This window comes from Cygnus atratus, chromosome 4 (assembly GCF_013377495.2).
Source record: "Cygnus atratus isolate AKBS03 ecotype Queensland, Australia chromosome 4, CAtr_DNAZoo_HiC_assembly, whole genome shotgun sequence".
Taxonomy (NCBI): domain Eukaryota; kingdom Metazoa; phylum Chordata; class Aves; order Anseriformes; family Anatidae; genus Cygnus; species Cygnus atratus.
Window position 1 is genome coordinate 1,544,283 of NC_066365.1, and position 27,181 is coordinate 1,571,463.

Genomic DNA, 27,181 nt, shown 5'->3' on the forward strand with positions numbered 1-27,181 from the left:
AGGGTTGTAGTAAACAGGGCTACATCTGTCTGGCGGACAGCCACCAGCAGTGTTCCACAGGGCTCAGTTCTAGGGCTGGTCTTATGTAAAATTTTTATCAGAGAGCTGGGTGCAGGAGTGGAGTGCATCTTCATCAAGTTTACTGTTGACACTAAACTGGGATGTGCTGTTGACTCCCAGGAGGGCTGAGAGGCCTTGCAGAGGAATCTAGATAGATTGGAGCATTGGGCAATCAGCAACAGCATGCAGTTCAGTAATGGAAAATGCTGGCTTCTGCACCAGGGATGGAGTAAAGCTCAGCACAGGTCAGGCTGGGAGATGAGTGTCTGGGTGTCAGCTCAGCAGAAAGGGATCTAGGGTTGCTAGTTGACAGCAGGCTCAGCATGAGCCAACAATGTGCCCTGGCAGCCAAGGGGGTAAACCGCATTGTAGGGTGCGTTAAACACAGCATCACCAGCTGGTCAAGAGATGATTCTCTAAATATCCTGATATTTTGCATTGAAGTGGCCTCACCTTGAATATTGTGTGCAGTTCTGGGTTCCATGGAATAAAAAGGATGTTAAGGTATTTGAAAGCATCCACAGGAGACAACAAAACTGGAAAAAGGGATGGAATGCATGTCCTGTGAGGGGAGGCTGAGGACACTTGGGTTGTCTAGTCTGGAGAAAAAGAGGCTGAGAATTGGCCTCATTGCTCTCTGCAATTTCCTGAGGAGGAGAAATGGAGAGGGAGGTGCTGGTCTCCTCTCCTTGGTAACCGATGATAGGAGACACAGGTATGGCACAAAGCTGTGCAAGAGGAGGTTCAAACTGGACATTAGGAAAACTTTCTTTACTAAGAGGGTGGTCAAACACTAGAACGGGTTTCCTGGAGAGGTAATTGATGCCCCATGCCTTTCAGTATTCAAGAGATATTTGAATGATGCCCTCCATAATATGCTTTAACTTTTGGTTAACTCTGAAGAGGTCAGGTAGATGGAGTAGATGATCTTTGTAGGTCTCTTCCAACTGAACTATTCTAGTCTACTCTAACAAATAAAATGTTATTAGTTTTTCCTCTTTTTCCACTCAATAGAGACTCATTAGAGTGGTGTAAGTACATGTATGTTTTATATCTACCTTTTTCTCTCTAACTTTCTCCATCTCTTCTTCTATGAATTTTGGTATCTTTATTTATGTTCAGATTATTTTGAAATACAAAAGGAATGGAATTATTGTATGTGTTTTACAGAAATAAGTTATCACATATCTTGCCTGGATACTAACAAAAGATTTCTGATCCATTGAAAATAACGATTATATATCTGTAATAGTATATTGGTCTTTTTTTTAAAAGCAAACAGTATCTTTTTTTTTTCAATTGCTGGTGTTTCTATTTTAACTCTTATTTTTAAAGCAGAATTTCAGCAACTATATCTATTATTGCTAAACTCATCTTGGTCCTGAGGAAACGCATGCTACTAAACATTTCTGTTGAACCGTACTCAGTAAGGGAAGGTGAAAGATAAAAATAAATACTCTGTATGGAACCTTTTTTCTTTTTATTTTTTATTTTTATTTTCAAGAGGTCACTTTCTTACCACTTTCTAATGTTTGCTTGATGAGATCCAGCTGAGTATTGTTGAGAGGATGGGAAATTTAGATAAAAGCAAAAGCTAGAAGGAACCCACTTCTTCACTAAGCACAATCCATGACCTTTCAGGTACTTATTCTAAGACATATATAGAATATAGATATTAACTGTCTGTAATCTTCTGGTGCTTTTGCTATAAATGGGAAATGTACTAGAAAGAGAGAGGGAGCATTTGTTTTTAGTTCTTAAATATATCACCTATCATTTATTTTTCATGTTTCTACAAATATGTCTATCATGTATATGTATAATTTGTAATGATATATGTAATCACTTACGTTCCTTAATTCTCTTATACTGTATAATGCTATTTTAAATAAGTTGTCCCCCCCACACACACACATATTGGAAAACTGGATTTGTCACATGTTGAAATGTATTTGTTTCCAAATTCTGTTATAAGTAGAATTCATTTACAGATTCATAGTTTTCATAGACATTTAAAAAAAAAATAAAAATCTGTAGTATCTGTAGAAATGAAATATTGATGGAAAACATCTTGAAATTGATATATCAAAGCTAAAATCATTAACCCAATCCAAAGCATTTGGGAATCCAAAGCATCTCTTCAGAGTGCAAAGTAAGTTAAACAAGTATAATGCACTTGTGTGACCTAGTCAGTCTTGGCTGTCTGATCAAACATGCTACTTCTCCCCAAACAAATTAGCAAGCAAAAAAATATTACTCTTTTATGGTTTAAAAGCAAAGTGAAAGTTTGCTAAGATTAGTCACAGAAGTCTGAACTGAGTAGTCTGGACTCAAAGAAATGATAAATACTAAAGTTATCTGGAAGAATGGAAGATGGAAGAATGTCCTAACTATCAGATTTAACCGAGGGGGAGAAAGAATTTTAAAACTTAGTTCAGGCATACTTTAAAAGAAGTGCTAAATGTTAATTTTATGGAAAATCAGTTCTACAAATTGTTAAAGCTTGAATGTGACAAAGAATTAACTATAAAAAGATTTCCATTAAAGGATACCTTCACCAGTGTTGTATCCATTTCATCTTTATTTTGAAGATCAGGATGTCACTAGCTGATATAGCATAGTTTTAGTTTAGATCACAACTTTTCCTTCTATTCAGTAAACGTAGTAATTCCCCCTAGAGTCAGCTTATTCTTTCAAAGAAACAACATATCCAGAGCAGAAAAGAAGTCAAATTCAGCTAGTAATGTCTATTAAAACTGTTGAACAAAGGGTAAGAAAAAAGTTTAGTATAGTGAAATATAGCTATTGTCTGCCTGAATGTATATTTCTCTCTTTACACTTTATTTAATCATTTGCTATGATGGTTTTGTTTTTGCTTTTTAGGGTGATGGAATATTTCAGAGTAAGATTCTGTTATTACATTTTTAATGGGAATATCAGCACTTATTTTTTTTCTTTTCATTTTTTTTCTTCAGATTATGGTGTCCTGTTACTGGTAAAGTGTTAACTATTCTGTCAACTTGCTTACTATGGACTGTCTTCTCTGGCAAATGCAAACTGATTGGAGTCTTTCCATAATCATTGATGAGTTAACAGGTAAGGTTTGGTGTAAGATTGCAAGTCACTAAAAGACAAATTATTGCATGTGTAATTAGGTTGATCAGTATTTCTAGTTCCTACCATAGATTAACTTATTTGCTAAGTGATTATATTACAGTGCTTTATCCAACAATGTGTATATGTACGTATGACCCATAAAGTACAGAACAGTAGTTATAAAAACCAGTTTAAGTCTCCTGAGTAACTGCACATTAACCTGACAGATTAGTTTTTCTCCTAATCACAGGTATAAGGCCATTTCTAACTATTATGATTTTTAAAAATAATATCCTGACAAGGACAATATTTACTGCTATAGAATTTATTATAGTATCTGACCGTCCGTGCATACATATAAAATTAAAATTGATAGATGCCATAGAGATGAGTAAGAATTGGAGACTTAGGTCTGTTTTAATATAGTAAGAAAGATACTGAGGAAAAAAAATATTTTACATTCCCATCATTTAAGAAGTGAAGCCACTCTCAGCAGTACCTGAATACCTTTCAGAATGTACAGCAGGACTTTTAGTAAATTACCTTGTGTGTTTGAACTAAAGGTGATTCAGAGTAATTATGTAGGACAGTCCAATATAGTAGGGCAGGAAATTACTTGAGTCCATTAATTTCATTTGTGTCCTGTCAGAGAAAAGTCAGTTAGAGGTGTACATCAGGGGACTGCAGTTCTTAAAAAAAAAAAAAAGTAGAGCATGTAAAAGATCCCCTTACATGTCAGTTCCCCCAGATCACTCTTTGGTTAGGGGATGAGGTGAGCTAACCCCAGTAGCTATCACAGAACCAGAACCACATTAATCAATAGGGTTTGTATGACTCCATTAAGGTGCTATGTGGGTGCCTCGGTCTTCAATGGCTATATATGCACAACAAATCAGAGACAAGGAAATATTAAGAACCCTCTCATAAAGAGGGATCTGAGACACAGAGACTGATATACCTACAGAGTGACTTGGATGGACTTCTAGGGCTGGAGTCGCGTGGTCTTCTGTGATCTAAACTGATTATCTAGTGTGAGAAAAACCTTACAGATTCCCTTACAGTCAGTAGAAGGAGAGAGAGGAAATGCTAGGAAGTGATTTGTTCTCCTTATTGTAGGACGGGATGAATCACCTGCAATGGTTTTAAAAGAGGGGAGATTTAGATTAGATGTTAGGAGGAAATTTTTTACTCAGAGGGTGGTGAGGCACAGGAACAGGTTGCCCAGAGGAGTTATGGATGCCCCATCCCTGGAGGTATACAAGACCAGGTTGGATGAGCTCCTGAGCAACCTGATCTAGTAGGTAGCATCCCCGCCCATGGCGTGGGGGTTGGAACTAGATGATCTTTAAGGTCCATTCCAACCCGAGCTATTCTATGATTCTATGATTTTATGAACGAGGTATTCTCAAGAGGGAGAATACATACCTCCAGTTTAGGAGGTATGTTCTAGGCAACATTTACACACATGCAAAAACAGAAATGTAGGACACTATGGAGTTATAAACAGCTGAGTTTGGACATCTCAGGAATTGTAGTTTTGGTTCTGGATACGAGATACAAGTCATTTTATGTGTGTAAAACTAGTAGATTTCATCCAAAATGAACTACTAGTAAAAAAAACACAAGAAACCGTGATAAAACAGGGATTATACTTACTAGGACATGTACAGTTTTTATTAAAGGAACAAGCAAAATATATCACTTCCTTGTACATCTTTCTCACCACTCCCACCCTTTTCAGATCCATTTCAAAATTATTTTGGAAGCCTTTGCATACTAAACTCTTATGAGGTATCTGTGATCCAGGAAAGACAAAAAGAACAAATTCTAAGCCTTAATTTTTAATGTGAAGTCAGTAGTGCAGAACCTTTTCTAGGAGAAGCTAAGTGGGGGCAAGGTTTATTAGTATTGGAAGTAGCACATTGAAAACTGACTTCAAGCTATGAATTAATTTCATCCTTATCAGTATTAACATTAACAGCATTAATTTGTGAGCAAATAATCTTATAGTTGTTAGATCTCAGGTTGCAGGACAGCCAAGTAATAGAAATCCATACAAAAGCTAGGATCAAAATAGAATTCTAAACCTGAACTTCTAAACACAAAACTCAAAGTCATATTTAGGTCGTGTAAACGTTTGCAGTGCTTGATAAGCAATCAGAAGATGCAGTTTTTCTGTAACAGCATTTCTGAAAATCTAAGTAAATAAGAAACTGCTTGGGGAGCTTCAGATCATGTAATAACAAAAGAAAAAAGAAAAAGTGAAAAAATGTTTTGTGCTAAAAAATAAAAAACGTCAGAATAATTGAAACAAATATTTTTAAACAATGCTAGACATAGCTCTTTACTACAAGACTTTGAGATCACTGGTTTTATCTTAATATCAGAAAAGTGGCATTCTCTTCTTGGGACCCATATTTCTCATATAAAAAAAACAAAAAACATCACCTAACATTCCCGTAAACTGCGATTATGCAATGTCCACTAACATCATTGTCTGTTAAGTCAGTCAGTTCTGCAGCTTCTCATTCATACTGGTGTTCTTCCAAATGAACTCAGAAGAGGTTTGTAACGTTATCAACATGATGATAAATCTGAACATGCTCTCACTTCCATGCATTGAATATTGTGTGGAAAGCGAGCTGGTGTAAAACTGCCCTACATCTTTAGAGAAGGGGGGACTCTGGGGACTACCAGCATAGCTGAAGATTGGGGTTATATCAGCATGACTAAATACAGCAGTTTCAGGGATTGATCCCTGACATGTCAACTGTGCATTACAAAAAAAATTCATACCGACATGGATCTAAGTCTCTTTGGAGTAGACAAGTTTAATTAACACTCAGCCTTGTGTCTTTTCTGGTTTACACATAGTACTACTGTGGCACTAAAATGCTTATTGTTTCTCTCAGCATGGGCTATTTTCTTTCTTTTCCCCAATGCAGAGAGTCTGAAATAAAATGAGGGACATATTATAACCCACTACAGTGTTCCTACAGTATGGAAGGCATGGGTTACACACCTTAGGTTGTACCAGAAGGAAATGTGGGAGGATATGATAGCGCTGTGTGTATTGGCACATTGTTGCAAGAGGTAGAGGGGGAAGCTGTTGAAGCTTCCCTCATGCAGCCTTTTGGGAATTCTTTCTGGTGCCCATAGAGGCTCCATAGAGTTTAGTTTTGACAGAACTAGTTGAAGTAGCCTGAAGATGCATGTACCCCTCTGTATGTAGTATCATTTGATGTAGGAAATACTCTTGCAATATTTTAGTGATGCATCAAAGTACACTGTGAGATCTGATAGGAGATGTTCTTTTTCAATGTTCTTTCTCTGAGTGTTGGGAGAAGCTCCGTGTCGATGTGCTGGAATTTTGATAACCTGCTACTGCAGGAGTCATCAGCATAATACAAGCCCTTCTTCTGCCATGCCCATTGATGATAAATATTCATTTTCCACTCTTGTCAGCACCAACATTTCTATTACAGCTGAATATTTCTGGGCCACCAAGGTGTTCACTTGATTGCCCATAGTTACTTACCACTGCAGGTGTTCCCAGGGTGATTTTTTACCTGCTTCAAGTTCAGTTGAAACACCAGTCTTGGAAATGTTTGAGCTAATAATAAGTTAATAATTGAGAATTTTTTTGGTGTCAAGTTGACTATGAAATTTCATTTTGTGCTGGCCTTTCTGAAGATACTATTCTAAATAATATTATTAATTTGCATTGCTAAGCAAAAAGTTATCTCAAGCCAAAATTGGGAACTTTTCATTTAGAAATTGTCAACATGGGAGACATGGGAAGATGTGACAACTATGAAACATTTCTGAAAATATTTTTAAATAGGAAAAAAAATACCACCCCACCTTCAAAATCAACACTTTCCTTTTAAACACGTTTTTGGTTTCAACAAATCAGCAACAGTAAAAGTTCAATCAAAAAGTGCCAGTGAAGCTGAAGTCAGTGTGAATGTGATGGCCATTGCCTTTTGCAGTTCCTAGTCCTGAATTATGTGGCATCCTGAAGAGAAACATCTATGTTTGCAGAAGGGAAGAGTGCCTAGAATGGACACAGTTCCTGATTCTTCACTTCTCCAAAGTGCAGTTGAACAGGTTAAGGTCTGTATATGGGGTTGATTTCCTACTTTTGTTTAAACAATAAGAACTTATTAGTCTTTTCTTGTAGTTCAGTTATGGAAATTTTGAGTGTTAGAGTTTTGATCTTTCTTAGGATACGTTGCTGCCAGAAATGTGTTATTTGTTTTGTTTGGTTTGTTTGCACTACACTACCAACATTAGGTGTCCTAGACAAGTTGAATGTATTGGAAGAGATGTTTGTTGTTTTGTTTTGATTTTTTTTGTTTGTTTGTTTGTTTTCCAGGCAGGATTGGGTTGGTAGATATGTGGCTATACCTGTCACGCTATATTAGCAAGAATTTCATTCTTTATGATTTCTGAACCTTTTACCATAAGTAAAGCAAGAACTGTACAATATTGTTACATGAATCATTCAGTCTGTAATTTTTACAGATCAATAGAACTGCTTATTCATGTCACTGAAGCAGCTTTTGATAGCCAGCTCTAAACAAGTAGTCAATTTTGAGGAAGAATATGGGATTTTGATTAAATTTGGGTCTGCTTATGGATATGGAGGTTTTAGCTTCTTATGACACTGTGGTTCTGCTTGCTTTAAGCAATGATGAGAAAAACCCATATCTCCATGTACCTGCAAACTGCCATGTTAGACCACATGCTTGACAGCTGTAATTCTGTTGTTTATCTAGTTGTGTTCATGTTCATCATGAGTAAATGAGAATGGCTTAACTTCCAAGGATGACTTTAAGCATATTTTTTAAGTAAGTATCTTTTTTACAATTTTGAAAAAAACAGTGGTAGTGATGAACCAAAATATTACATCTTGAAAGAAGGATATGCTGTTTATTATTATTATTACTATTTTATGCCTATTATCCCTTGACTTTGAAACTAGAAAAAGAGAAGCCATCTAACATGTCACCAAAACAATATACTAAACAGGCATCCTACCTGTCCAATAAAAATTAACTCAGAAAATCAATGATTTCCTCAACAAAAATTTTGGGTCATTTCACTACGTAGCAAAAGCTTGACGAAACCAAGCAAGTTAATGTGTACATCTGTGGGTAAATGACCCATGTCTCTTCAGTTCAGAACTGAACAGAGACATTTGACTATCAGTTTTATAGTTGCATACAGACACAACCTTCATAGGGATTTCTTTTTCACTGAACTGACTGACAAAAGGCCATGAGTCATATCTGAAATCTATAGCTGATCTCCATACAAACCATACAATTAAACTGATTTATGGCTTTTAAAATTATCACTATCAAGGTTGATTTACAATGTCATCACCCCATCCTCATTTAAAATAGATAATAAATTCCATACATAATGATCTTAAAAATGAAGCAAAACAGAAATTCAAGCATGTTTTCTTTGCTACCACTTTAAATGAACTTCAGTTCTCCTAACTGCAAAAGCCCTTTGCATTTTCTTGTCATCAGAACATATGATGATGACTGCAAATCAAAGACTTAATGTGCTGCTTCTGCTGTCTATTCCTACCCAGATATAGTTGCCACTTACTGCTTCACGTTGCATATACTATCAATAACAAATGCCAGTGAAACAGTGTAGTATAACATTAATTATAGCTGTATGTTCAGTGAAGTACAAAAGGAATGTCCCTCTTATAAGCAGTTTTCTCCATAGAAAGTCCTAAAGTACCCTGGTTGTAGATGGCTGTAGAAAATTCCTAGCCAGAAATAATGTCAAGACTTGACAGAGCTTCAGCACTAAAAATTGTTGTAGTCGCATTTACTTTATTAGAGTTTACATCAGTTTACATCAGATGCGGCACTTACATAGTTATATTATTATTATATTTGTTTCTCTGTTTCTTGTTCATTTCCTGCAGCATATTTTATATGTTAAAATAATTTGGTAGAATGATAACACAGACCAGGAAAAAATATTTCTGTTCTCTGGCTGGCAGTTGGAAAATCACATTAAGACTATAATTGATTTGATAATACAAATTTTCTCATCTTAATTCCATTTTCCAAGAGCCTATAATGGCAAAGTAACTTTCCTGAGTGGGGAAATAGGCTTGAGATGGCAATATGATAAGAAGAAAGAAGATCCAGATTCCACGATGGAAGACTTCTTCTGTTCTTCTTCTAAAGACACACAGAGAAACTCACTAAAAAGTAATTGTCTTTTCACTTGAAGTATATATCCTCTGCAGAAACTAGTTACATTTTGTTCCCTAACTTGTGAAGCTCCTTTATCTGCATAAGCCTTTTATACTTTGTGTGTCCCATCAAGAGAATCAAAATATTTCATACTGCACAAGACAAGGGCAAGACAAGGGTTTTCTTTTTTTTTTTTTTTTCTTTTCTTGTGTGTGGGCACGCATGTCTGGCATTTAACATTACAGACAAATATGAATATATTGAAAGAACTTGGGAGATACTAAAGAAGAAATTAGATCTTAAACAGAATGGCTTTTTGGAGAGTGGGCATTACGTAAGCTTCTCAAGGATATAGAAAAGTACATGCACTTGATGAAAACTGATTAGTGTCTGGTCTAGGTCCTTAAGACCATGTGTTTACCGGGTGATATGCTATAACCACGTAGGAGGGTGTCTAAGAATACTGGCAGCACAAAAGATTGCTCCTTGATACAACCATTTTGTTCCATCCAGAGCAATGAGGAAGCTCCTCTGTTTAGCCACAGGCAACATTCAAGTGTTTGGATAGCAAAATAAACAAGCAAAAGTATTTGATCCTCTGGCAGGTAATGCTTAGTATGGTTAATATTATATTGGTTCACTGGTAAATGCTCTTATACACCAAAAATTAATTTAGTCAGGAGCCAGAATAGCAGCTCTTTCAGATAAGCATCTCTTGTCAAGACTGTTTTAGAGATTTGGGTTTCATTGTTATCCCAGGGATGATAACAGAAAACCATGCAGGTTTTTAAATATTGTGGCAGGTCCTACTGAAATATTCTAAGGCAAATAAGCAATTGTCAGTAGTTACTTTATGGGTTTTGGCTCAAGGAATTCTCATAGTCATGTCACTTCAATAATGGTTAAATAGGCAACCTAAACCATTTTTAGTGGAACATCTGTGAATGTTTGAATTGGCTTGCACCAGATTAGTTTGTTCCAATTTTTGCTAGACACTATTTTCACAGAAGTTTTTCTATTGCATAATAGACAATTGCAATTCTTCAGTATCCACTTCTTGTCAAGTATGTTGTCTTTGCAATACATTAACTTGCATCTTGTTTAAGCTAAATGAAGCCTGCAAAGTAATTCTACAAATTTTCTAATCTAATATTACTCCCATAAGACTACATATAGTCCTGCTGTAGATGCTAGATGCAGTTACTGAACATTGATTTAGATGAGTTCTTGTCAAAATCAAGAATGAATGATGATTCACAAACTTTTTGACTCTGTTTTCTTCTTTAGTCTGATCAGTGGCAGCTACCAGGCTAATAAATAGATGGTGACATAGCAGACAGCTAATATCACCAACCTTAAGCTGCATTTTTATTTTTCATTCAAATCTTTCTCACATTTTATCAGCAGAATTTTTATCTTCATTACAAAGAAAAAAAAATCGTAATTTTAAAGTTTCATTTACATATTCTTGAGGAAAGCAGAATCAAAGAAAAAGTGTTTAGGAATTACTGAAGCATCTGATTAATTGCAAGCCTTTTCTCACTTAGTTACACATTAATCTTGAATTGCTGCTTCAGTCTTTCTGGTGACTGAAATCTGTTATTCAGGGGACATTTCCAGCTGTCTGTGTTGGTAGCAGCAAATGACACTCATAGGTCTCTGTTAAGAGGCTGCCTAAATCAGAAAGCAAACAGCACAACAGCACCATGACAGAGGCAGAAGATACTTTGGGGCTGTCTAATCAATCACTTCTCTGTGAGAGGAATACTATATTTTCTTGAATTTGTTTCTGACAAAATAAGTGTGTGTGTAAAAGCCCAGTGGGCCAAATTTTGTTGTCACAACACTGGTAGAACTGGTAGAAACTGGTAGTTTACAGTTACTGTTGATTTACGCTGTTGTAAATAGGATGGGAGTATGACTTAGTGTCTTCACATAGCAGAGTTTAATGTTGTCTTTATTGTCTTCAGCAATAGATTAAATGGTGGTCATCTACAAGAAGTTCCCTCCCCTTCCCTGCCTTTCCATTCTTCTACCTAATTTATTAAACAAACTATATATTTTTTTCTATTTAGTTATTCTGTACCAGGCACAGAATTTACAAATATATGACTCATGCCCAAGTTTTCACTTTGTAGAAGGAGGAGCTCTGTTTGTCTCACTATCTTTTTAGTTAGTGCTTTTCTGTACTCTCAGGAATTTCATGGATATGAATTGAATGAATCTTTACCTGAGCAACATACATAGAGAATGAGAGCAAGAAGTCTGAAGGTATATATATTAAAAAAAAAAAAAAAAAAAAGGAATAATGAAGGGGGTGAAAACACCTCCCTGCTACATGCCCCCGGTATGAGGCAGCTGCTATAGGACAGAACTAGTGTTTCCCCATCAGTACGCACCCTGGTGTAATTGTTGGGGTAGGGTGAGAAGCTGTTTTGCAAATTGTAGTGAATAAGAGAGCTGTGAATCATTCCTGCTGCTTGAGCCTTTCTGACAGGCTCCTTGCAGAATTGGATTAAGCTGGGCAGAGTGTAGTTGCTATAGCTACTGCATGCTAAGAGTTCTCTCTCTGTCCCTCTCTTGCTTTCTTCTCTCTCCTTTTGTAGTACAAAATTCAGAAAGAGGGATGCAGGGGAAGCAAGCCCCAATCCAAATGCTGCCTAAGATCCTTTGCTCTCTGAATCAAACCCTGGTGGTGGACTGCTGTCTATTTCTCCCTGTCTGAGAAGTAAATCATCATGAGTGACTCCTTCTCTGCTTTAGCAAGTGTGTGCTTGTGGAGAAAGGGATCATGTCACTGTGGGTTGGGGGTGTAAGGATCACTTCCTGACACTTGTAACATTTGTCCTGCAGGGACTCAGAGATAAAGTACTACTCCTTTAGTTCAGCATCATGGAGGGAAGGGCATTGCCCTGGTGGGATTTGCTGGGGAAGGGCCAGAGGACTGTGGTATAACCAGGGACTCCTAGTTTGCAAAATGATGTAAGGTGCTACTGTAGCTGCTTTGGGATCTGCTAATTCTGAGGACAACAGCTCAACCTTTGGGTCCATGCATCCAGGCAGAAATGGGCTGAGGAATTGGTAAATGCTCTGCAGTCACCTGGCAGGTCCTCTGCAGCATGCCTGGTGTGGGTGAGGCTCTACACTTGCTGGGGCATAAAGGAGGGGATGTGAAGTTGAGTCTCAGTTTTGGGGCATTATCCGTTTCTGGGCTGCCCCACATAGTGTCTGGCACAAGTGTGGAAGGGTGAAAGCAGCAGGGAGTCACCCTGCCAGGCAAAGAACAGGTTCTGTCACTGCTGGGGGGGACCGGGAAGAGACTCAGGTATGGAAACCAGACCTGATTCCTGGGGGTTTGCTTGAGGCAGGAAAACTCTGTGACAGTTCAGCTACCTCAGCATGGTCCAGAGTGGGAAGGTCTAAGCACAGCCCCTGGGAAAAATGCCTTAGGTAAAGGAACAACTCCCAACAAATCCTCCCAAGGCTAGAGATGGGTTTTGGTCTTGACCACTGTCAATGCTGAACTTCTTGGTCATTACTATGTTAGAAAAGATTTGGGCAGGGGGGCTGGCCAAATCACACACAAAGTTGACACTTTGTGTTCCTGTATTCCTTCCTGAAGTGTCTTGGACAATGTCTACAGCATGAGGTCTGGTTATCACTGAAAACTGCCCTCCTCTCTTCAGAAAGGAGTAGAGAGCTGTTGCTACCAGTGCTACAGTGTTGATGAAAGCTCGTTACCTTTCACTGGTCTTCTATTCTTCGGAAATATTGTAATTCTTCCCTGTGTCTTTTGAATAGAAAACTAGGTGCTTGGTCTCTTCGTACTCTTGACAGCATTTAGTTCTCACTGCCCATTGCTATCTGATCCAAAATACATCCACTGCAGATAGGAAGACACCTATTGCCTTCAGCAGCTATTCACCAGTTCTACCTGCAGTATGTGGAACAGGGACATCTATCAGAAATTAGCCGGCTATAGTATCTTAATGGAAATTAACATTACCTACAGCATTTTCCTTTTGGCTATTTTACATTCCCAGCCCTTATTCTTTACTTTCAGTGTGTTAGCAAAATTTTGCTTTCATTTTAAGTTCAGTTGGGAAGCAAATATTGTTGGTGGTTCGTTCTTTCTTTCTTATAAGGCATTGCTATTGGAAGTTGGGAAACTTCTTTATTTGTGTCTGATGTTTACATGTAACTATAACAGATAGATTAATTGCAACATCACAGCTGAATTTACAGATTAAATTGCGCTATGCACAGTTAACACAAAACTTACTGAAAATGGATATTTATGTATGACGTATCCAATTCATTTCAACAGTCATTGGCTACTTATTGCAAAGTTTTTGTAAGTTGCAAAAGATTGCTTCCAAACATCTATTTTTCTCCAACTGACACACAGTTAAAAGGCAAGATGTGTAAGTTTAAAATTCACTGCAGACTCTGGTCAGGTTTCATAGACATATTTGAAGCCTGGTTGAAGAACCTGCTTGAAGAGAAAACAGAAAAGCAGTTGATGTACCAAGAACTGAAGCTGTGGCCCTGCTGTCTGTGGAAAGCTAGTATTCACAGCTGGGGTAGGACATAATTACAGTCCTAGAATAAATCAATTTCAGTAAAACATGGAGATTATGGTGGCTAAAGTTGGTGTTAGAATAATAGAAAATTAGAAATAGAATAATAGAAAATGGAATTGCTTTATAAAAATATTTCAAAGCTGACAAGTCTACTCAAAGCAGTTAATGAATTAATATTAAGGTTGTCATGTGATTTGGTTTAAATCTTAAAAATGATTGTAAGCACCCAAATCGCACCCACCCCTTTCCTTACAAGGCTGTAAGAAGTGAGACAAAATGCACCCATCTGTCATGTTGATTGTTGTTGGAAGACCAGAGTAAATCCCAACTATTCACACCAACATTTTCCTTAAAATTAGCCACTCTCCTAAGAATATATGCCTTAAAAACAAGCTGGCTGTAAGGTAGGACATGGCCTTTTACTAATGTAGACTCACAAATATAGCTGATGTGTGCTTTTAGATGGATTATGTTGATTTACCTAGCTAAAAAAAGTGGTATGGGGAGGGCACAGATATTTTTTCACACTCATGTTGTCTCTACAGGATTTTGATTAATTACAGTCATGTGTTAGGTAAGGAACTGATCACCCACAGTGATCATGAATTTCCCACTGTCTGCTGTACGGCACTGAACAATGAAATAGCTAGTTGCAAGAAAAGAACCATTATCAGCAAATATTTTAACAAAGAATGATGTAATTGGTATTTTTCACAGTAACAATTCTAATACTTGTCCCATTGTCATTTGATTATGCATGAGAAATGTCTTTAGACAATGGGACTTCATATGTGAATAAGGATAACTCTCATGAGAAGCTAAATAATTAATTCCTGAATAGTTAACTTTAATATACTATGTGAACATTTCAAATGGCCTATTTACACAATTTTAATCTGAATAAAATAGAAAATGTCACCTCAATGCTAATACAACATTCCTGTAAATTATGCACATTTTTAAAGCTAATAAACCTGTCATTATCTTATTAAAATTTGGCATAGCAGTTATTTTTAAGTTATCATCATGACTTTTAAAATATTTTGCAATTAAATGGCTGTAATTCATTTGTATAACTCATAGATTCTATGAAAACTATTTTTTATCATGACTATTAATATGAATGATGGTATTATGTTTTATTACACATGTTCAATCACATTTGAAAACTTGGCGACTGTCATTTCCCACATCAACATAGGTTGTTTCAATCCAGGTCTCAGTGAAATGAGAAACAAAATTTCAGTTGATTTCACTTGAAGCAGGCCTAAATACTGAACTTATACAGCTAATAATAAGAATAAAGATTTACATTTTAATACATTTTCAAATAACTTATCATTGTATACGGAATAAAATATTTGGGTGCTTACAATCATTTTTAAGATTTAAACCAAATCACACGACAACCTTAACATTAATTCATTAACTGCTTTGAGTAGACTTGTCAGCTTTGAAATATTTTTATAAAGCAATTCTAGCAGATCTGTTTTTTTAATCTGAACCAGTTTAAAGTAACCAAAAGAACAGAAGTCTGCTACTATGAGTGAGTTATAAGGAAATTCTATCTAAGACAATGAGCTGCATGTATAGGGCTTTGGGTGCTAAATTAAGAATATTAAGAACTGGCTGAATCCAATGCTACTTCACTGCCCCCACATACTCTAGCAGAGTTCCTGGTAAAATGTTAGTCTTCCTACCAAAAGCTATTGTTGGATACACCAAAGCTGGCTCCATAGACAGTGAACATCAGAATCACTCCTACCCACTTCCCCAGGAAAATATTTACTTAAGCAGATTCAGGATTTCACCCTCCTTTTTTTTTTTTTTTTTTTTCCTTTCCTAAAGTGTTTTTATGAAACTGGCTTATACAGTTGATATTTTTTTTGGTTGGGTTTTTTTTCAGAGCAGAAGTAATTTTAGCAAATATGCCGAAGTGAAGAAAATAAATTCAGTGGTGAGGACGAAACATGATTAAGTATATGAAACTTTAGTATTAATTTTTGCTGTTTTCTGGTAAAAACATCCTTCTTAAATGGTGTTTGTGGGCACTTTTAGCCACAACTCCTAAGAACAATGGGATCTTCAGAGTAGATGATTGCCTGGAATTCTATGCAAGTGGTTGGCCTAAAATTCAGTTCTATGGTGTAAGTGCCATAGTGAAGTTAATTCTGGAAAAATACAGGTCATTGTCATCTGAGATAACCAAACAATTGGCCAATTTAGTCATTTGTAACATATCTTCATTGCAGTTCCCTACAAACGTCTGTTTTGCTTGCAGATTTTCTCTGTAGCAAATCTTAATCTATTGACAAATATATTTGTTTTTTGTAAGTAAGCCTTTCATGGGACTCGTGATCATCAAAGGGTCTGTGGGCCACTGGCTGAAAAGCAATGCTTCAAGTGACATGTTAGTTAATTTCAGTACAATTTATATTCCTAAACCATATGGCAACATCATGATAAATTTTTTGATAACCTAAATACAGATGTAGCCCCTTAGATTTTATTACACGTTTTTTGTATCTGTTCTTTGAACTCTCTGCATCACGCCTAGTATTCTTTATTATTATTTTCCATGACATTAAAAGGTATGTGTATTTGAAATTAAGAACTTGTTTGAACATTTAAAAATCATTATCCAGTAGTATAGAGAAAAGGATTCCTTGGGATTTACATGAGTCACTTGTTAAAATATGTCAGCTACTCATCCCGTAGTTTATAAACAGAGAATCCTCATCACCAAAAGAGATGAAAATGTTTCCTAAAGCAATCTTGTTTGCTTTTTAATAAATCAGACTTGTGCAATATGGTAGATAATTCAAAATAGTATTAGGAGAGGAAAGCTGTAGATCCTCTTAAAGGACTGTTTCTTCTTAAGTCTTAGTTGAAGACCACAATCTACTATTATACTGATATCCAGAATCCATTAAAATATTTTTTTGAGAGAAGCTTGCTGACTAATCCTGTTTACTCAGTCTTCATAGCTGACTGGGGGGAACAACAACTTTTGTTTTCCCCTTTTGTCAAGAAGACTTATCTCCTAGTATATTTCAGTTTTTCCTTTAGTTAGCAACAAGTTTTAAAAAAATAAAAAATTATTGGCAGCTGTTATGACCTCTACCTGTTGGATCCAGAAGCTCATTCCAAAATATTTTAAAACTAGTATTCAGAAATGGAAATGTTCCAGAATAATTGTGTAGCCTTCTTTGTGTATTCAGCTGCTTAAATAGCACAATCTTTCATTCACCATAAAGAAAATATTCAACATTTGGGTTAAGTTCTTTTCGTTGAAGGGCAGTAACAATGTTAAGTAATTGGGAGATTATTTATATTCACAGTCTTGATGTAAAGCATTTGAAAGAACCCAGTAATGTTTCAGCAGACGAATTCAGAAGACTTTCAGAGAATTCCTAAGTAGTTAATGCATTCTTTTAAAATGCAATTTTGATGATTATCCCTTTGAGTAGGAAAAGAAGGGTTGCTGTAATGGAGTGAAAATGGCAGTATGCATCTATGTGAAGAAATATCAAAGTCATAATATGTAGTCTTATCAGGGTGCCAAAACTTTTTATTAATACATGCAATTTTAGAAATAGGATGGAATATCTCTGACAAAATATGGAATCACTTTTGTCACCTTAATTAATTTGCCCCTGTGTCTTGTAAATCATTTCATGACACAAATAATTGATTAGTGACTGAAGCAGAAATGAAGAATTCAGCCTGTGATTTAAAGGGAATTAATTCTTAATTAAGTTGGCTTACTTTGGATTTTCATCTTTAGGGAGAATGTGCTGCTAAGCCTTCACAATACATTCACTTAGTTTAATATTAGGAAAAGCCTTCATAAGAGATTAAGGCACTCTTCACATTAGGGAGATCAGAATGAAGTACCTGAATTTAAGACCAAGAACCAGAACTCATATGAATATAGAGGGGTCTGGTGTCATCCACTAAGTGAGCTTAACTTTATCCAAAGAACTGAGGCAAAATGGAAAGTTCAGAATTCTGTGTCTGCAAAGGAAGTAGACAGTTAATCCCAAAGTCTTTGTATGATGATGATCTCTCCCTCTGGTGCATTCCTCTGATATGGCTGCTATCCAGAATTTCCAATAAGAATAATACAGTCCGTTCATTGTCATCTAATTGTAATATTTGATGGGTACTTATGTATAAGAATATTGAATGTTTTTTGTAAATATTTCTAGAACTATACATTGTCTCAAAAGTTCTCCTTCTCTACGTCTCATGGTCCTCCTCTTCATGTTAATTCTTGTACTGTCCTCATGTGTTATTTAATTGCAAATGGATATGTACTTTCACATTAACTTTATAACATAGTTTGGAAACTATATTATTAATCATTCTGCATAAATTATGTAAGTGCTGAAAAAAACGTTCAGATAATAAACATACATTAAAAGAACTATTCGAATCTTACAAACCAAAATGCTTTTTTCTGAATTACTTAAATTATGAGGAGGTGTTATGGAGAAGCTATTTAAAGGTTCTTCAAAGACTTAAATGTTGAGATGGCTTCTAGATAGGTTCTTCAAAACTATGTAAGTGTTTCACTTTAATTGTTTGGAAATCTGGCTCTTAATTTCCTGTTACAAAATTTGAGTTGTGCTTGCATTTTATTAAAAGCACATAAAATTCTGAGTTTAGCTGCTTGTAAGCTAAAAGCAATTTTTTCAATTTGAAAAGTGTGTGGTTTTTTCTTTTTTTCTTTCTTTTTTTTTTTCTGAAAGACAACATAAAATTATTGGTTTCACCAGTCCTTTCTCCTCAGAAATGAAAAGAATATCATAGTTAGTCATCAAGGAGCACTATGTTTTAGAATGCTTAAGTGTAAATATCTTCTGTGATTATGAAGAGATGGGACAAATTTGTTAGTGCCTTCTTAAGCCCAGATTAGAAGCACCTTAAAGACAGAGTGTAAAGAGAAAGGGAGATGTATGTAATGTCAACACACGTCATTAGATTCCTGTGTCCATGTCATTGATGCATTTGAAGTTGAACACCTGTGTTGGATTCTTTTAAAGCATTTGGTATGTAACAATGAGATGTAAGATACATGTAGAAAATGGCATTAAAGAAGTAACTGGGAAACACAGCATAGACATGTCAGTGGAAAGACTAGATCTGAATAACTGGCAACACAATTGTTAGTGAAAACTCACGTACTTTGGCATGGGAATGCATTTGCTATGAAATAGCAACAAGGAAGATGAAACTGATTGTATGGATAAGGATTTAGAAGGCGTCCTTGGAAACAGTGATGTTTCAAATTCATTCAAAGTAGGGTAATTTAGGAAGGTCAATCACTGGATAGCTGCCACAACACAGTCTCGGTGGAAAGAATTTACTGTTTAATTAATTTAAAAGGTTAATAATTCTGTGCTTGAATTCACCCTTTTATAAGGCCTAACTTCCAGGGCGAGGGTGAATTATTAAAGTTTATTGTGTAAATTCTCCTACTATTACATGACTTAGAAGACACCAGAAACTAGATCAAAAGTATACAGATAACTAGTTTGGCAGGTACGTGCAAAGGTAGCAAGCAATGCTTATTAGCGCTATTCAGATGTCCTGCATTTGGGACATTTGTGTTGGCTCAATCTGAGTGAGACAATGTTGTTTTTCTATAATCTTAATATTGTAATTAGCTTTAAGTAGAAGTGTGCCTGTGCATCTAGTCATTGTGAGGATTTACTGATCCTGAAGACTTATTGTTCCAATATATAATCACTAATAATTAGAAATAGAGCATGTGATAGGGTAGAAGTTAAAAGTGAGGATAATGATCTTGCTAACTGCTGGATACTGATGGAGCTCTCTGACTGCTGAACCTCATAAGACTGTAATTGAAGCAGAATAGCAAGTCTTAACTAAAAATAGATTCAAGGCTCTTAAGCTGTAGTACCTCCTTACTGCCATCAAGAACTGGAAAATGGTCAGATGAATCCAAGAGACACTTTGTTTTGTCCATCTGAATGTCATTTCTAGGCAATTCGTACGTCTCAGACTTCCTCATCTCACCAGAAGGGACAAGAAGCAATATGCCATAGAGCATGTCCAGAGAGCCTGTGTATTTGGCACATTTTGGATCAGTCTGCAGAGTGAATATTCAGTCACAGAATAACTCCAAACATTTTTTTTCCTTACATTTACTTCAGATTTATTTGTATATTCTTTTATGATTTTTTTTCAAAAAATTGAGTCTCCGTTTGTACGGCTGGAAAATTTTAAAATCTACTGAATTTTTATGTATGTTGATAAGATTATTGGGATGCTGTTCCTTCTGTAGTGTATTTGAAAACCACTCAGTGCTTCTACCTGACAACTTGATGTATTTTAGTATGCTACTCAATTAATCGCTTTAAGTGTTTGCAGAAGACAGGAAATGAAGCATCATGGTCAATGCTCATGATTTTATTGCAATGGTTGTGAAATCATGTAATTAGATGAATTTCTGCTATTATGTTTCTAGCCTTTACAGTTATGGAGGAAGGGAAGGAAATGTGATTCAGAAGACTGACAGAAAAAACTCAAAATACACACACCTCATGACTTTAAGGTAGTCTTATCACTTCTTTGGGTCTAGCTCACAATTTGTCAGTCTGAGGGCAGGTAGCATTTCTGAAGATACAAAACCAAGTCTGATATAGGAGGTGGTTTGATTCTTCATGTGCATTACGGTTAGTGTTTCCAAATATATTTCTATAATGGAGTGCTAGTGTATTTGATGTTTCATTAAATGTGTCAGTTTTAAAATTCTTCAGAAATCAGTCTCCACTTATGGTTATTCTTAAAGGTCATGAGGCAGAAAAAAGTAAAGGACAAAGTTAAGGGAAAAAAATGGAGAAGATCCTACCCTTGGAAAAAAAAAGTGAGCTATGTTACCTGTGTTTTATTTTTTGCAATACATGCATGTTGTCCTTTTGACTAAGTTTCTGTGTTTCCCTTAAAGTGTTTCCGTTCAGTAGTGTCTCCAGACAGAGGTAGTTTGGCTTTTAATTAAAATACAATTTTCAGGTTTTTTAGTGTGCTAATGAGACAGCAAAAATGAATTCATTGAAAGAGGAACAGATATCTAGACCTTACAGCAGTGAAAGTTAGAGCCTCATTAGTAGCTAATTATGCAGAACATTGTATATAAATAGAGCTGTTATGGCATAAAAAAAAAAGCCTCAGTGCATTACCTAATGACATAAAATGTTTACAGTCTGTTCGGAGTATGGTATAATGTCTTAGTGAAGTAATTAATGGCATATTTAACAGTGACACAACTGGAATCGCAATTGCTTTTCAGGTACAAGTTGAAGGCAAGGGAATGCGAAAAAGTCTTTGAGGAACAGATTATTTGTCCACTAATAAATATAAGACTATCAGCAGATAAAAGAGGAACACATAAGGTAGGATAATGTCCCTCTCTGACAAGGGCAGACTAGAAAATACTTTATTCTCATTTTTTCCAAAAGCAAGAGTGAGATGCCAGAAGTCCAAACTGACACTTCCAAAAAGGGATGGTTCCTTGAGAGAACTGAGGCCCCTCTTTTGATAACTAAGGTGAAAAATATTTTGGAAATCTTCCTTTTAGATTAAAAAAAAAAAAAAAAAAAAAAAAAGCAAGCAAGACCAATAATACACACAAGGTGAAAAAAGGCTTTTTTTTTTTTTTTTTGACTATAAGGACCCAGGGAATTAGAGAGAGATACTCAAAATAATGCTCTTATAGCAAGTTAGAAATGTTTCCAATAAACTGAAATGTAAACATGATTTTTCACTCTGCCTAACAAGAACTGCATATGCAGCTTTTTGGTTAATTATTATTGTTATTATTATTAATAATAAAGAGCATTATATTTTCATAAGGTAATGCTTCATACTAAGAATAAAGATGCAAACAGAAATAACTAACCATAGCTGCTTAGATGCAGTATAATAAGAAATGGTCTGAATACCATAGCAGTAGTGGTAGGGGAATGGCTGAAGGAGAATGTTTCATCAGGGGAAACATACTAACTATGGAGCCTGTCTAGCACATCGGAGATAATTTGGATGTAAGTAGAAAAAATATTGTGAAAAGCTAGAGAGGGTGAGAAGGCAGATGAGATGTTTATGCAAATAAGAAAGCCATGTGAAATGATCTGAGCATTAGTCATGATGATTCCAATTACTGTTATATTGACTAGCAGCCACAGAGCCACAGAATCAATTAGATTTTTAAAAATATAAAAAGCTATTCCTTGCTCAATTTGTTCATCAGTCAAAAAATTTAGAGTTTGTTCTGGGAAATTATTTTGGTGCAGTGACCAAGTTAGAAACTGATCTAGCTGTGGGTAGGTGGATGGAAATTATATTGCAATGAATTCTGTGCTTTATTTCTTATCTGTGACACTTGGTGAAATGACTTGGAATGGATGGGAAACAAAGCTTCTGTGTTGGCAGTGTTGAATGTGTTAAAGACACCATCAGCTGTACTGGGAGGAAGAGTTAATGTATTGCAAAACCCTTTTATAACAATTTCTGCAGAGGTTTTGATATTTTTCTGCTTTCATTATGAGATAAATAGTCTGTATAATATTGTGGTTATTAATGTAAATTGCTTCGTATATCGAATCAATGATGGAATCAGCTAGTGGGGAAAAAAGCTCTGGTAGATCAATCTTGATTAGAAAATTTATGGATCAGAATGGTTTTGGTGATAGTAATGCAGTGGGACAAATCTTGTCTTTATTTGTATTGTTACTTTTGTATTAAAACCCTACCTAGCTTGTAATTCAAAGATTTATTTCCTATTTTTTTATTAATTCATATATTTATTTAAAAATATGCTTCTGTTACATAGCTATGAAAACATTGAATTAATTCTATCTGACTCTTTAATAATGATGAAAAATTAGGATTCTGGAAGAACAGTATGCAGTTTAGCTCAGTGTATTGCTTTTAAATGATAATTTTGATAACGTGATAAAGGAAACACTGGATATTCATGCAAAAATATACAAGCAATGCTCTTTTTCTGCAGCACGCATAGAATATCTCCTATTTATTTCTTGTTTTAGTATCACATGTAGATGATTTTAAAAAGTCATATAAATCAGATTGACAAGTAGTGCTAATTTATATAAAATACTTCAGTGTTCTCAATATTATATATTTTTCTGTTTTTATTTACTCTTCATACAGGAAGAGTAAACATTCAGCTTGGTAGCAATAAACAGACTTTTTTTTTTTTTTAAAAAGAAAGCTTTAATAAAATATTATAAAAGACTAATACAGACCTTGTTGTATAACCATGAAGACAATGCAATAAGCTTCTGCAAATAAACCTTTACAAGAAAAGGGCATATAATTAAACCTTTTTGTTATACGTAAAGACAAAAGTGTAGAATTAAAATTACATTCCTCAGTGTTCTCTGTAGGAGAAAATATGTTTCGTTAGGATTGTTTCATACCACATTTCCTCATTTGGAGGCACTTTTTCAAACTTGGAATTCATTAAGTCAAATTAGAAACTTCAACAGGATTTTCATGAAATTTCTATCATTCAGGCAAGGTAACATAGAAAAAAATATGAACTATTTCATATTTAATTGCTTGTGTTTCTCTTAGCAAAAGAATACACAAATATTTTATTACTGTGGTGTCTATTGTATAATGGATTAACACAAATAAGCTATTGGGAAGCCTACATATGTGGAAAATTGCCTAAAAATGCTAATCTAAAACCACTTTTTGCTTTCAGTTTTCTCTACTGCCCCTTAGAATCTTTGTGCCTCATTTTAATTTATGTGATGAGATATCTAGGTCTATAGAGTCACGTAGAAAAACAGGACATAATATTAGCAGCTTCCAGAGACTTTCTTCTGAAAAAAAGAAAACATTTCAAAACATGAAGATGTAAATTAAAAGTTAACTCACATGGTGTATTATGAAATACAGTTAGACGTGTCAAAATCCCATTAAGTCAATGGAGAGTTCTTTTGCCGCAGTGAGAGTACTTGGTTGATTTTTAAAACTGAATTCCAATTAGACACTCATATCTGGCTAGGTATTTCACATCTGTTCACCTACATTTTCAAATCCTTATCCAAGGAGCAGAATTATATTTGTTATACATGGTGATTATGATTGTTTAGATAAAGTTGATGAAATAAATTTGAAACAGCTAAAAGACAGCCCAAGAGATATAAAATAAGTGGTTAGAGATTAAATCCATATATCAATACATAAGTAAGCATATTGACTTTGGGAATTACAGGGCATCTTTCAGAAGTGTTTTCAAAATTACAGAATAATAAGCAATAACAATGAATCATCTTTTGGAAAACCCAGGCCTTGCTTAAATCTGGCCAAAGAGATTTATTCCTCAAAATTTCCCTGATTTTTATAAAAATTAAAAGAAAGTATATGTATTTAAATCTCAGAATACTCTTATTCCTGTAGTTTTATCCCCTTCCCTGTGAAATAAACATAAAATGCAAGAGCAGAATAAGAGGGAATGTTATAAAAGAATATTGTGGGATTTATATTATGTTTTGCTATTTGTAAAGAAGAAAGATAAAGGGCATGACAATGTGGTGGTTTGGCTGGGTAAGCCAAGTATTTTTCTGGTCCTAAGTAGGACCAGAAAATAGAAGTTTCTAACTGAAATGTTCAATGACTTCTACATCTTGTAGAAATTGTGGTGCAGTTCATTCTGACTCTGGTTCACAGGCACTGACAAGGAAGACAAAAGCAGTGGCCTATTGCTGAAGGTGACAGAGAGCTTCTGCTTTTTTCCCCATATGTGAACTCACCTGCAGCTTCATCCAGAAGGAAGCATCACTGGTGAAGCACATGGTCCTCAACACAGAATTTGACTTAGTAAGTCCCCGAGTTTTAAAGTCATTTATATTGCAGCATGGCTACAACATTGCTTATTTCAGAGTGATTCTGCAGGGTTCATTCATGCATGTGATGATGCACTCAAAAATCTGTGTGTTGGATCAACAGAATATTTTTTTTTCCTTCTCTTTTTCAGTTCGATTCACAGTAATATATGATCTGAAGTGAAGTCCATGCCTCTTTATTAAGGTAATGAATAGGACGTGAGACCCAGTCATAAAGGGTTACAGAAAACTTTTGTTTCTCTTGTTAAGTGAAGACATAGACAATCTCAGAGTGGTCACTGATTCAAAAAGCTGACAAACTCTCAAGCCTTTCCCCCTAATGCCACAGGATCAAACCTATTTTAACATAGTAGTGAGTCAACCTCTTAGTTTTCCTTCATGATGGGACATAATGGTGTTTCCAGACCTGACTTTCTGGACAGAGATGTAATAGTAAAGGAGAAGTGTATTCCTAACTGACAGTTTTTTTTGTTTGTTTGTTTTTTTTTCCTCAAAAGAGGGGAAAACTTGATTGGATAAGCCAAGACCTAGTGCCCAGTGTCTTTTGTCATCTTGGTTAGTTAATGTCCACATCAGATGTTATTGCATAACTATAATGTAGGTTTTTCCCAGGTCCTTCATTATATTATTTTTTTTTTTCCTGCAATTCACAAAAAAGTGAACACAATGCTCTTTGGAAAGGGGATCCAGGGTGGACCTTAGCTGTCACTATGGTGTGCAAAGACATCAATGATCGTAAAGAATCTAGTATTTATTTGAATGAAAATGAGTCAGTAGGTGGAAATGTGTTTTTACTAGTAGCTGCAGAAAATCCTGCAACATGGTTGTTCGGTTTGTCATGTACCTTGGTGATGATCCTGATAAAACAGAATAATATTTCTGATCTTTCTTACCCTATTTACTTTGTCAGTAGAGTAAAATTTATACAAAAGAGATAAAAAAGACAAAGGCAGTTTGCAAGATTTAACCTACTATCTTTACATAGGTATAACAATTTGAAGGCAATCCTCATATTTTTACTGTGAATGATAACATTTTTATCTAAGTGCTAAAGATATGGAAAGAGTAATAAAGAATTCATGCTCAGGGCTGCTATTTTAGTTATCAATAACTACTTTCTAGAGCACAAATTGATCAATTCTTCTATTTACCGATTAAAACAAAACTCTCTTGACTTTAATGACTGTGTACCAGTAAAAACATGATGTAGATGTAGGCTCAACTTCCAAATACTGGAAAGTATGGACAGTTAGAGCACCTATAAGGGCAAAAATTGCTTTGCACTTTGTAGTGACAGGAATTGCTTACCTGACACGAACTGAGATTGTAAAATATCCTACTCAACTCTAATTTTTGTAGTGAATGATTGGTATTATTGTTTGATAGACATCAGTATAATCATAATTCTCATTCAAACTTGTATTATTAATGGCCTCATTATTCAAGTTAAGTATTTCAAGAATCAGTGCAAAAAAACACTGAAAGTACTCTTTTTTTGTTGGTGGTGGTGAAGGCAAATTAGGTGATTTCTTAGGTAGTTTTCAGAAGCTCAGCTTTTTGTGATATCATTTTGTAGTTCACAAATACTCATTACTAAATTTTTATTTTAAAAGCACCCTGAAGAAAACTAAATTTGGCTTGTGCCATCTTGCCTAATGCCAAAATGCCACACTCACTGAGTGGTGTTAGATAACCAGCACTCATACAAAATGTTCCTGGGATTGTATGTTCCCCATCATTGGTTGGAGTTGTGAGTGGAAGAAAAACTTGTAAACAATAAATACTTTGCCAGTGACTGCAAAATGTGGATTCTGATTTTGTTCTATTTCTTTCCATTTTTATTGACACCACTGTCAATAATCTTTGTAAAAACTATTTCTGTGCTTATTTAAATTTTTAATGCTCAGCTGATACAGCAAGCTTGTATACATTTCATCCTGATTTATATTACCAGAAGGATATGGCCTGTCCTTAGTTTGTTCTTCGCATTCATTTTCTTCTCTTTTTGTTTTGAAAACCTGTGCAACTGATTTTGATAAAAAGTCAGATTCCAACAAGGTCTTTTAATACCAAATTGTCTTTTTTTATTGTTATAAGTAAGAGTATAGTGTACAGTATTGCACAGTAGGTTCTGTTTATTCCTTTGGTGCAAACGCTTCTAGGATGAAGTTCAGACATTGTCATATGTTTAGTGTTTTGTCATTTAACATCAGAAAGGGTTCAACTCTTGCTTTTGAAATACAATGAACAGAGATCATATTGCCTAGAATATGAGTGAGTAGAGGAGTTAGGCAAAATTGGGATG